Source organism: Chiloscyllium punctatum, chromosome 6 (genome assembly GCF_047496795.1).
Source record: "Chiloscyllium punctatum isolate Juve2018m chromosome 6, sChiPun1.3, whole genome shotgun sequence".
Classification (NCBI taxonomy): domain Eukaryota; kingdom Metazoa; phylum Chordata; class Chondrichthyes; order Orectolobiformes; family Hemiscylliidae; genus Chiloscyllium; species Chiloscyllium punctatum.
Genome location: NC_092744.1, coordinates 76,974,024 through 76,986,630, shown reverse-complemented (window position 1 = coordinate 76,986,630; position 12,607 = coordinate 76,974,024). Strand labels below are relative to the sequence as shown.

At 41.3% G+C, this 12,607-nt stretch overlaps 1 protein-coding gene across 30 annotated transcripts in view; it reads left to right on the top strand.

Annotated features, from left to right (window-relative positions):
• The window catches only part of kif1aa (kinesin family member 1Aa), a 326,170-nt gene that overhangs the window by 221,387 nt on the left and 92,176 nt on the right, over positions 1-12,607 (top strand). The window lies entirely within an intron of this gene.

Here is a 12,607-nt window from a genome sequence, read left to right as displayed (position 1 = left end):
AGAAGGTGACTGGGAGTTTCCCTTTGAACTGCTATAGCTCTTGCAATGATATGAAGTAGGACTGTTCCAGGATATTGATCCATGACAGTGGAGACATTGTAATATAATTAGTCCACTCTGGAGTTTAGCCACAATGAGGACATGTTACTCAAATACATTCATTTGTTCCTCTACAATTTCTGTTTCTCCTTTATTCAGTTCTTTTTTTCTTTTCAGTTTATCCATCTCATGTTAGCGACACGATATTCTTTGATTGGCTGACCTAAGTTGTCACTGAGAGGGCTACAGCCACTTCGCCTTTGCATCCAGCAGTATTATTTCCCTCCAGGAGCATGACAACCAATCAAACTGGTAACAGTATCAGCGACAGCAAGCCAATGTGTATGGAGAATATCTCACTGTCTCGTCAGTTCATAACCCTTTGTACACACTTCAGAGGCAGAACAATTTGTAGCTTTAAATCTCACTGAACAGCATTCGTAAAGAAAATCACTTGTTTTTCCCTTCTAATGTCCCTACTCCACTTTTTGATGCAACTGCTAACCAGTTTGTATTTGTCTATACTCCTGAATGTGAGCAGGTAACCTAGGCAGATACTCCTCAGATACTAAAAGCATGCTGCATTTTAGGAGAGGCCAACTTTCAGATAAGACATTCAATCAAGACTCTCTTTGCCCTCTAAAGTAGACATAAAGTATCTCACTCCAGAAGAGTAGTGCTGGAAAAGCACAGCAGGTCAGGCAGTATCCAAGGAGAATGATGCTTCGAGCATAAGCTCTTCATCAAGAATGTGGGGGCAGCCCAAAGGGGCTGAGAAATAAATGGGAGGGGTTTGGGGCTGGTGGAAGGTAGCTGAGAATGCAATAGGTCGATGACAGTGGTGGGGGTGATGGTGATGGGTAGGAGTGGAGGGTGGAGCAGATAGGTGGGAAGGAAGATGGACAGGTAGGACAGGTCGAGAGGATGGTGCCGAGTTGGAGGGTTGGATCTGGCATAAGGTGGGGGCAGGGGGGATCAGGAGACTGGTGAAATCGACATTGATTATATGTGGTTGGAGCGTCCCAAGGTGGAAGATAAGGTGTTTTTCGTCCAGGCATCAGGTGGCTAGAGTTTGGCGGTGGAGGAAGCCCAGGACTTGCATGTCCTTGGTGGAGTGGGAGGGGGAATTGAAGTGCTCGGTGGCTGGGCGGTGGGGTCATTTGGTACATATGTCCCAGAGATATTCTCTGAAATGTTCCGCAAGTTGGTGTCCTGTCTCCCCAATGTAGAGGAGATTACATTGAGAGTATTGGACACAATAAATGAGGTGTTTGGAGGTGCAGGAAAATCTCTGCCAGATGTGGAAGGATCCTCTGGGGCCTTGGATGGAGGTGAGAGGGGAAGGTGTGGGCACAGGTTTTACACCTTTTGTGGTGGCAAGGAAAGTTACCAGGAGTGGAAGGTAGGTTGGTGGGGGTGTGTACCTAACAAGGGAGTCATGGAGTGAATGGGCTCTGCAGAATGCTGAAAGGGGTGGGGAAGGAAGTGTATCTCTGGTGGTGGGGTCTGGCTGTAGGTGGCGAAAATATGAAGGATGATGCGTTGTATCTGAAGATTGGTGGGGTGGAAGGTCAGGACTGGGGTGGTTCTGTCCTTCTTGCGGTTGGAGGGATGGGGTTTAAGCACGGAGGTATGGGAAGTGGAGGAGATGCACTAGAGAGTATTGTTGACTACATGGGAGGGGAAATTGCCGTCCTTGAAGTAGGAGGCAATCTGGGAGGTTCTGGAGTGGAATTGGTCCTCTTGGGAGCAGATGCATTGGAGGCGGAGGAATTGGGAGTAAGGGATAATGTTTTTACAAGAGGCAGGGTGGAAGGAGGTGTAGTCCAGTTAGATGTAGGAGTCAGTGGATTTGAAGTACATGTCCGTGTTGAGTCGGTCACCGGAAATACAGATGGACAGGTTCAGGAGGGGAGGGAGGTGTCCGAGATGGTCCAGATGAACTTGAGGTCAGGGTGGAAGGTATTCATGAAGTTGATGAACTTGTAGGAGCACAAGGTGGTACTGATACAGTCATCGATGTAGCAGAGGGAAAGGTGGGGAATAGTGCTGGTGTAACTGTGAAAGATGGACTGTTCCACGTACCTGACAAAGAGGCAGGCAGAGCTGAGGCCCATTGCTGCCCATTTGGCCTGAAGAAAGTGAGAGGATCGAAAGGAGAAGTTGTTAAGGGTGATGACCAGTTCAGCCAGGCGGACGGGAGTGTCAGTGGAAGGGTACTGTGTGGGACGGCGTGAGAGGAAGAAATGGAGGGCTTGGAGGCCCTCATCATGTGTTCAGGGACTGGATGGCCATGGTAAAGATGAGGCATTGAGGGCCAGGGAACTGAAAGTCATGGAGGAGGTGGAGGGCGTGGATGGTGTCCAGTATGTATGTGGGGAGTTCCTGGACCAAGGGGGACAGGACGGTGTCAAGGTATGAGGAGATAGGTTCAGTGGGGCAGGAGCAGGTGGAGATGATGGGTTGACCAGGGCAGTCAGGTTTGTGGATGTTGGCTAAGCGGTAGAATCTGGTCGTGCGAGGTTGGGGCACTATGAGGTTGGAGGCTGTGGATGGGAAATCCCCTGAGGTGATGAGGTTGTGGATCATCCAGGTTCAAAGCAAAACAATGAACAATCCTCCTCCTATTAATATTTCAACCAGCACAAACAAAATAGAAAAACTGGTCACTCAGTTCACTGCTGTTTGTTTGACACGTGGTCAGATTTTTTTTTTAAATGCACTTTTCCTCTGCCTCAGTACTTCTCTCTCTCCCTCCCTTCTCGATGCCTTTTCCTTTTCTTTTCAGCTCACATACTTTCACTCGGTACTGTCCCAGTGCCTCACCATCACCTGTGGTCGCTTGCGCTCTGACAATTGTCCTTTTCTCTGTCCTGTCTTCCCATCTTGTCTCATGTCTTTCTTTGCTGATCTCATTGCATAATTTCCGAATTTCTTTTGGAAACTAGGTTTTGCAGCAGGATGAAAACCAAACCTTTCAACACAGTGCTCAGTTTGTAACAGGGAACATTCCCCCAGCTGAAAAAAATGCCACTGCAGAATCAACTCTATCACCTCCGTGCCCCCCCCCCCTCCACCTCTGTACTTCACCAGGTATATTTTGTCCCTTGCGATGGTATTAAGTGCTTGAGGTATTAAGTGCTGTGTCCTGCTCTGGGAGGGGCTGCCAATTCTGGGATCTGACCTGAAAAGCAGCCTGTGCTCACGAGGCAGGGTCTGAACAAAAGAGTAGGTTCCAACATAACTCTGGTCCTGTTAATATATTGGCAGATACGGAACTGTAGCCCACCCAGCTGTAAACTAGTGCAGCATGTACAACTGGGACACTCACTGAGACTTTATCTGGTTCAGAGATGGATCTCGGGCTCAGTCAAAAAATGAATCCAGTGTTTAACTTTACAGCACCAATGATAACAGCCCTGACCTCGTGCAGGATGAAAGTACAGTGACTTCTAAAATGGGTTCAGGCAAGGAGAGCACTGGGGGTCTAAGTTTCACACTGGAGAAGGAAGAGAATGTGGGCTGGAGGTCCCTTCTGTAAAGGTGGTGAGGAATCAAGCTATAATGTCAAGCGGGAGGATTTAAGTTGGAGATTGAGGCCCAAAACTGTAATGATTGAATCCAGAGGCTGACTATTGCAGAGAGGCTGGACTGTAAGAGAGACTATCAATCGAAGGGATGTCACAATATCACATCTGTGAGAAATGTGTCTTCAGCTGTGTCCTTGCTTTTTAAATAGAGAGAGATGTCAAAAATGTTACTAAAAAAAACTCCATGGTTTTTTAAATCTAATTTATGTACCATGCTAGTTAGGTTTCATTTACTCTGGCAGATTAATACCAAAGGATGACAAGACTCTAAACTCGATAATACAGTACTAAATCTATGGATTATTATGCAACTGACCAATAATTTAGTTGAACCAGCGTGACACCATAATTACAAACATCAGCTCGATAATAGCAGTCAAGGCTGATCTGCAACACAGCTCCATATACTTCTCTTAATACTTCCAAAACAAAAGTCAGTCACCGTGTTATGATTAACAAGTGATCGACTATCAATTTCTATTTGTGGAAGAGAATTCCATACTTCCATCATCCTTTCTGTTTAGATGGGGTTCTTAACTTCGCACCTGGGAGTTTTGCCTGTAATTTCTGGATTCAAGTCCTAAGCTCTCAAAGCAGTGGAAATACTTTACATCTGTCAACCCTGACTGTTTTCTTTCAATTCTTCAAACCTTGGATAAAACAACCCCTAATTTTCTAAATTCCAGAGAATATAAACCTTAAGTTTCAATCTGTCTGTTTGATGTACCCCTTGGAGCCTAGGTATGGGTTTGAGGAAATGTATTCTCCCTCCAAAGTCAAGATATTGTTTCCCCCTCAGGTGTGATACCAGTACTGCTCATGGGACCCCAGGTGTAGTTGAACAAAGTGTTAGCTGCACAATCTAAGGCCCTTGTTTAGTTGTCCTCTATATTTAAGGCCAGTATTCCATTGACCTTCATAATTATTTTCTGTATTTATTCATGACATTTTAATGATCTGTAGGTCTCAAGTCTCCATAGACCTCCATCCATTCAGAATGTATACCATTCTATTCTTTTTGGTCTAAAGTGAATGATGTCACATTCCTAATATTTCTTTATAATTTTACACATCTGTCTGCACTTTTTGTAAGAATACCTATCTTTGTGGTGTTTATAAATTTAGATATGTAGCTTCCTAGTCCATCAGTGACTAGAACTGAGATATCAAGACTAGTCCTTACTCATCCATTGTCCCATCTCTCAGTCCCTTTCCATTCATCCAATTTCTTGACCGAGTCAAAAGTTATTCTTCAGTCCCATGGGCTTCAACTCAGCTATTGGTTTCTAACTTGATAAAATGCCTCTAGAAGACCATGTACATAGCATGCATAGATATCCCCTTGTCCCCTACTTCAGTCACCTCTTCAGAAATGTTATCAGGCATGATCTATCATTTACAAAAATCTAAGCTGATTCTCTCTGATCGGTCCGCTGAAAATTCTCAATGTATTCACTCACACAACACTTCACAATAGATTTGACTAATTTGCCAAAAACAGGTGTAAGGCTGACAGATCTAAGCTTATCCAGTTTCCTCTTTTCACCTGGATTGACGTGTAATTTACCAATTTAAAAGAATAACTCTTGTTTCAAGTCAACTTGAAATGATTATAGTTAGGTCATCTACAATGTTTGCACCGGATCCCTTTAAAACCGGGAATGAAAGCCATCTGGTTATGCTGATTTGTTACTCCTTATAGAGAGGTGGTAGCAGAGTGGTGATGTCACAAGACTAGTAAATCAGAACCACAGGCTAATGTTCTGAGGACATTGAATTAAACCTTGCCATGGCAGATGGTGAAATTAGATATCAATAAAATTCAGGAGTTTAAAAACAATGTTAGTCTTATGGAAACCATATAAGCACAGGCAATTGTTGTAAAATATTAATTTGTTCACTGGAGTCCTTCAATCATCGTTACCTGGTCTGGCCAATAGGTAATACTAGACCCTCAACAATGTGATTGACTCTTAACTGACTTGTGGGCAGTTAGGGATGTGCAATGAATGTTAGCTTAGCCAGAGAGGTCCGCATGCTATTATTTTCTCCGATATTTAGCATTTGTTCCCCTGAGATTTCTTGCATGCTAACCCAGTGTCATACAGCATGAAAACAGACCCTTTGGTCCAAGCAATCCATGCTGACCATAATCTCAAACAAAGCTTGTCCCATCTGCCTGCCATTTGCCCATGTCTCTCCAAACATTTCTTATTCACGTACTTATCTAAATGTCTTTTAAACAAATCCAGCCTCTTCTTATAACCCAAACCTTCCATTCCCTGCACTGTCCTGGTAAATCTCTTCTGAACCTAAACATCTTCATCATGATGTGAAAGTGCTGGTGTTGGACTGGGGTGGACAAAGTTAAAAGTCACACAACACCAGGTTATAGTCCAACAGGTCTATTTGGAAGTACAAGCTTTCACAGCACTGCTCCTTCATCAGGTAACTAGTGGGGCAACATCATAGGACACAGAATTTATAGTAAAAAATCAAAGTGTCATACAATTGATGCAATGTATTGACAAACCTAGATTGCTGTTAAGTCGTTAATCACTTAGAATGGATAGTAAGTTTTGATTTATTAATATGCAAATCTCAGAACTTCTTTCAAGTCACATTCCCAAGATAACTTAAAGTTTTATAAAAAAAGTGACATCTCAGCCCAGACATTACACTAAAGGTATGAGGTTAGAGTCTGTCTGTATACTAACCTTGAGTCAGACTGGTTCTATTTTCAAAGTAGGAATTTATAAAATGTCACACGCACAATCTGTGTGTAGTCAGTTCATGTGACATTTTATAAATTCCTACTTTGGAAATAGAACCAGTCTGACTCAAGGTTGGAATACAAACACACTCTAACCTCACACCTTTGATATATTGTCTGAGCTGAGATGTCACCTTTTTGTTTATAAAACCTTAAATTATCTTGGGAATGTGACTTGAAAGAAGTTCTGGGGTTTACATATTAATGAATTGAAACCTGCAACCCATTCTAAGTGATTAAAGACTGAACAGCAATCTAAGTTTTTCAATACATTGCATCAGTTGTATGACACTTTGATCTTTTACTATAAATTCAGAGTCATAGAAATGTCCAGCATGGAAACAGACCCTTCGGTCCAATCCGTCCATGCTGACCAGATATCCCCACCCAATCTAGTCCCACCTGCCAGCACCCGGCCCATATCCCTCCAAACCCTTCCGATTCATATACCCATCCAAATGCCTCTTAAATGTTGCAATTGGACCAGCCTCCACCACATCTGTCCTATGATCCTGACCCACTAGCTACCTGATGAAGGAGCAGTACTCCAAAAGCTTGTACTTCCAAATAGACCTATTGGACTATAACCTAGTATTGTGCGATTTCTAACTTTAAACATCCTCGTCTTCTGTAAGTACTGACACAAAGTAATTATTCAGCATGTCTGTCGTTTCTTTATTTTTAGCCCCATCACTGCTATGTATCATGCTCCTGTAACCTTATTTTTCTTAATATAATTGTTATAATTTATTTTGTTGATTTTGACATTTGGTGCAAGTAATCTTTCCTGTTTACTTTTTGTAGCTTTTACTATTTTGACACAATTTGCTGTTTTTGATCCCATTTACTGGGATCATTGCTAAATATTTGCACTTCTAAAACTTTTGTTTTAAGTTTGATGATGTTTCTTATACTTTTAACCATCTATGGCTTTTTCTTTAACAAGCTGAGCTCATGACTCTGAGGGCTATGAACTATCTTATATTTATTCTTTATTTTTAAAAAATATCTTCCATTTTACCCATTGTTAGACTTTCAGTGGACAGTGTCCACCTCAGTGAATTAATGTCAGTCATACCCAAAACTAGATTCAGGGATTACTGTGTCAAGTCCTTTCTTTTAATATCCACGTTCAATTCTATTGTACAGAATTACTAAAACCTGTATCATTGTTCTGTGACTAAATCTAATATGGGCTTCCCATTATTGATTCAAGGGCATTACTCCAGAAACCTGTTCTGAACATATTTAAGAGAGTTACTACCTTTCTAACACATGTTAGTCTGCCTGTTCCAATCTAACTGGATGTTAATGTCTCCTGTCTGCTTTTATTATGTGTTTTGTAAATCTCTGCACTTATGAAATCTATATCATCACAACTGTTCTCCCTGGCCTGCATGCTTCTTCTGCAACAGTCTTGACTTATTTCCTAAGTCTTAATTCTTCGTATAAAATCTTCACTCCCTCTTATTCCATCTTCCCTCATTATTGAAGTGATTTTAACCATAATCACTCAGTCTAGCTCATCCTCATTGAGCATTTTCCGAACCTTCCTTTCTGATTTGGTTTATTTACTTAACTGTCCTGACTATCTTACAGCTATGTCTCAGTAGTGGTTACCATAGTGCAATTTAATGTCCCCCAATGACACAGGACTGGAGGATGGGGTCAAATTGGAGGGAGATGAGGTGTGACTTGCTGAAACATTGCCATTTTTGTTTTTATTACTGGCAGTCTACTAACTTCACACTCGGTCACTATCCTGAGTACGTAACCAATAATGTAAATTTGCCAATAGCTTTTGCTGCCCATCCCACAATTTTCACTTTCCTTCATTCAGTAAACCCTCTGGAATATATGCTACTTGAGTAATCATTCTGGACAATTGGCCTTTGGATGTGATAACTTGTGCATTGTGTTACAAGTGATTCCATTGCAACTATTTATCTTTTGATCTACTAAATTCTGTTCCTTCATCACAATGCACATAATCACTTGATGCACAAGATGCCTTGTTGGTTTGTGTCAGCTGGTCAGATTCTGAAGTTAGAGTCGTAAAGTCATAGAGACGTTCAGCATGGAAACAGACCCATCAGTCCAACTCATCCTTGCCAACCAATCATCCCAAATTGATCTAGTCCCATTTGCCAGCACTTGGCCCATATCCCTCTAAACCCTTCCTATTCATACACCTATTCAGATGCCTTGTAAACATTATAATTGTACTAGCCTCCACCACTTCCTCTGGCAGCTCACTCCATATTATCCTCTACACGAAAATGTTGGCCCTTAGGTCTTAATTATATCTTTCCCCTCTCACCCCAAACCTATGCCCTCTAGTTCCAGATTCCCCCACCCCAGGGAAAAAACCTTGTCTATTTACCCTATCCATGCCCCTCATGATTTTATAAACCTCTATACAGTCACCCCTCACCCTCTGATACTCCAGGGAAAACAGCCCCAGGTGATGCAGCCTCTCCCTATACCTCAAATCCTCCAACCCTGGTAACATCCTTGTAAATCATTCCTGAACCCTTTCAAGTTTAACAACATTTTTCCTATAAGAGGGAGACCAGAGTTGCACTCAATATTCCAAAAGTGGTCTAACCAATGTCCTGTACAGTCGCAACATGACCTTCCAACTCCTGTACTCAGTGCCCTGAACAATAAAGGAAAGCATACTAAGCGCCTTCTTAACTATCTTATCTACCTGAAACTTCACTTTCAAGGAACTATGAACTTGGACTCCAAAGTCTCTTTGTTCAACCACACTCCCAGGTAATTTGGGGTATATGAGGTCAAGTTTTGTAACTACTTGTGACAGATTGTAAGAAATGACCTAGAACAATTTCATTGTCATGGCTCATGACTACAGTCTTACCCTCATTACTGTTAAGCCTGAGTTAGGAAGGGGGAACTGATTCCTTTGCTTGTTCCATTCCTCTGTTGGTTTTAGCAGAGACTGAATTTTAAAAGGGAGGTGATATTGTCTGTATATTTTTAATGCCTGTATATAACTCAGTATTAGAAACAAATCAGCCAGGTTCCTTCAGTAGCAAGTAAAGGATTGGTTTATTGCAAGCAAACCATAATCAAGTAAAGATGTAAAAATTAACAAAAAGTTTAAATTTATAAATCTACATTATCATCCTCCTTGATAATAACTAAGCCTCTAAACCTGAAAAAAAAAATGAAACAGAGTATTACTTTGAGAGTACTTTGGTCGAGTATTAGTTGAATTCCAGACAAATAATTATTGTCCAAATGTTGATCTGTGGTTTAAGTAACTTTGCCCTCAAGCTATAGGCACGGGAGAGCCATCCTGGATCAGTTATACCGAGTTGAATTCACTTTTCAGGAAGCTTTGGTCTAGATTTTGCATTCTGCTTTTCTGATCCTTCTACTTCGGATGGTGAGGTTTTCAAGTGGGTTTACAATAATCAAATACAATAATCAAATTTCCTGAGGGCTTTCAGGGAAAGGAAAGAGGGTAAAATTGATACTCCTATGCCGCGTTATCTCAGCCCACCTACATTCAAACCAATACCTTTTTTTCACCTGCAAACTTGGTTATATGACATTTCTGAAAGAATTGTAGACTTATTCCTTTTCCATTCAGTTTGTTCCTTGTAAATATTGTAAACATTGTTGTTGCTTTAATCAGTGCCTTTTACTTGGCAAAGTGTTCTTTCCAAAAAATCCAAGACATAGGTATATGGCCAGTCAGTAACACATTCTCAGGACAAAATCCATTACCTTACCAGGGTATTATATTGCCTATGACCGTTTTTATGATACATAAAATGTCCTGAATTAAATTTTGTTGGAGATGGCTTTACACAGTGACTCCAAGTTCTCTGAATTCTCTCTCCATCTTGATGAAAGACCCTTGCATTCAAAAGTGTATGAATGTTGATGTAACTGTAGTGCCTTTTAGAGTATGGAGACTGTTGCATAGCATATAAAGCAATTTGGATTTTTCCCACTGATTACCTGATGAGGATAATGCATTCCAACCATTTAAAGTGAATTATTTGCATGAACTACTTGTAGCATAGCCAGTGCTTGTTTTTAAAGTGTTCATACTTCTCATTCATCTCTTTCATATACTCTTCATAAACCATATCTGAATCTTTCAGCATGACTTTGACAAATAAGTTGAGCTATTGTCCATGTGATTTTAAGATAAAGTTTTTTTTTCCTTCTGTGAATCTTAGTATCTGAAATCATTAGTACTTGTCTAACATTCTGATGAGAAACAAATGTGGCCCATTGTCTGAGTTGACTATGTTAGAAGCATTCCATGTGACGACAGAGCCAGAGGTGTGGGGAACTTGAATAATTTTAGGGCCTGAACACTCCGTTCTATGTCCTTTACCCGCCCCCACACCCCTGGCCCTGTTATCACATGGGCTGCTTTTATCACAGCCTGCCCATTTTCACCCACTCATGGTCGCTGATACCAGCCTGCCCATTTTCACCCACTCATGGTCGCTGATACCAGCCTGCCCATTTTCACCCACTCATGGTCGCTGATACCAGCCTGCCCATTTTCACCCACTCATGGTCGCTGATACCAGCCTGCCCATTTTCACCCACTCATGGTCGCTGATACCAGCCTGCCCATTTTCACCCACTCATGGTCGCTGATACCAGCCTGCCCATTTTCACCCACTCATGGTCGCTGATACCAGCCTGCCCATTTTCACCCACTCATGGTCGCTGATACCAGCCTTTTCGTTTTGGCTCACCACCATCTACTCCTGTGTTTGTCTAACTATCGATCTTTTTCTGATGAGAAACGTCAGTTTCTTTTTGAGACGATACACTAATCTCCATACCAGGTCGACTGTAGATCACCCGACATTTTGAATGCCTTAATGTTCTCTATCACATTTTATTTATGCCTTTTTCATAGAAGTTTACTGACCTGTATCGAAACCCCCCTTGAGATTGCACCAATACTGAAAAACACTTATCCGATCCGATTTACATGGGGGCTCAACATTTCTTAGTGATCTCAATGTGTTATCATCACTAAGATTAAACCAAGTAATTCATTTGTATTTCTTAACCTATATTTATCTTCACTAGTTAATGAATCAGTATGACATTTGAGCTAATTTATTCAATTGCTACTAAAATGCAAGTGCTGTCTTGTGTGGTACAGTTTAAGGGAGTCCAAACTAACACATGCATTACAAGACTAAAAAAATTGACAACTCATTTTGTTTGGGTTCAATATTATCTCCATCCTCTTCTTCATAATTCTCTTCATATGCCATCTTGCCTCACTGAATAATAATGCTTCAAACCATAAATGATGCACTTATTAACAGTTCCTTTGGACATCCCTGGGATTATAGAACATGGAGCTGTAGAGTACAGGAACGGGCACTTTGATTCACAATATCATGCCAAACAAGATGCCAACTTAACCTAACTCTTCTGCCCACCTTTGGTCCACATCCCTCATATCTTGAATATTCATGTGCTTATCAAAACGTCCTTTAAACGCCACTAATGTATCTGCCTCCCCCACCAACCCTAGCAGCACGTTCCAGAGTCCTACAACTCTCAGTGTAAAAGCTTGCCCATCACATCTCCTTTGAACTTTTCCCTTCTCACTTTAAATGCATGCCCCCTAGTATTGAATTCATTTATTGATTATCGCTGTTAAAATTCTGTCCCTTGCTTTAATAACTAAATGTGTTCAGGGTGCTTTCATCCCCACTTTGATCATCTTCAATCTTTCCAATGTATTTACAATTGCAATGCAGTATTGAGACCATTATGAAATCGGGTGATCATTGAATCCTCTGTTTTTTGTGTCACATGGAATGTTCCAATTGTTTCACAAAGGGTGGAGAAAATGACTAGTTTCCTCAGAATGTTTTTCAAAGAGCAAAGGTTCAATCCAATAGTGTGCCCGTCTCCAAGAACCAAGCATTAGTTCGAACTGTGGCTTGTCCATACTGGAGATCTTAGCTCAAGCCAACCATTGAAATGCTCAACAAAAAAAAAGGAATGCAGATGCTAGAAATCGAAACAAAAAGAGAAATTGCTAGAGAAACTCAGTAGGTCTGGCAGCAACTGTTGAAAGAAAGCAGAGTTAACATTTTAGGTCCAGTGACCGTTGTTCAGAACTGATTGTAGCTTGGAAAAGATTTTATATATATATGGAAGACAAAGAATAGAGAGGGGT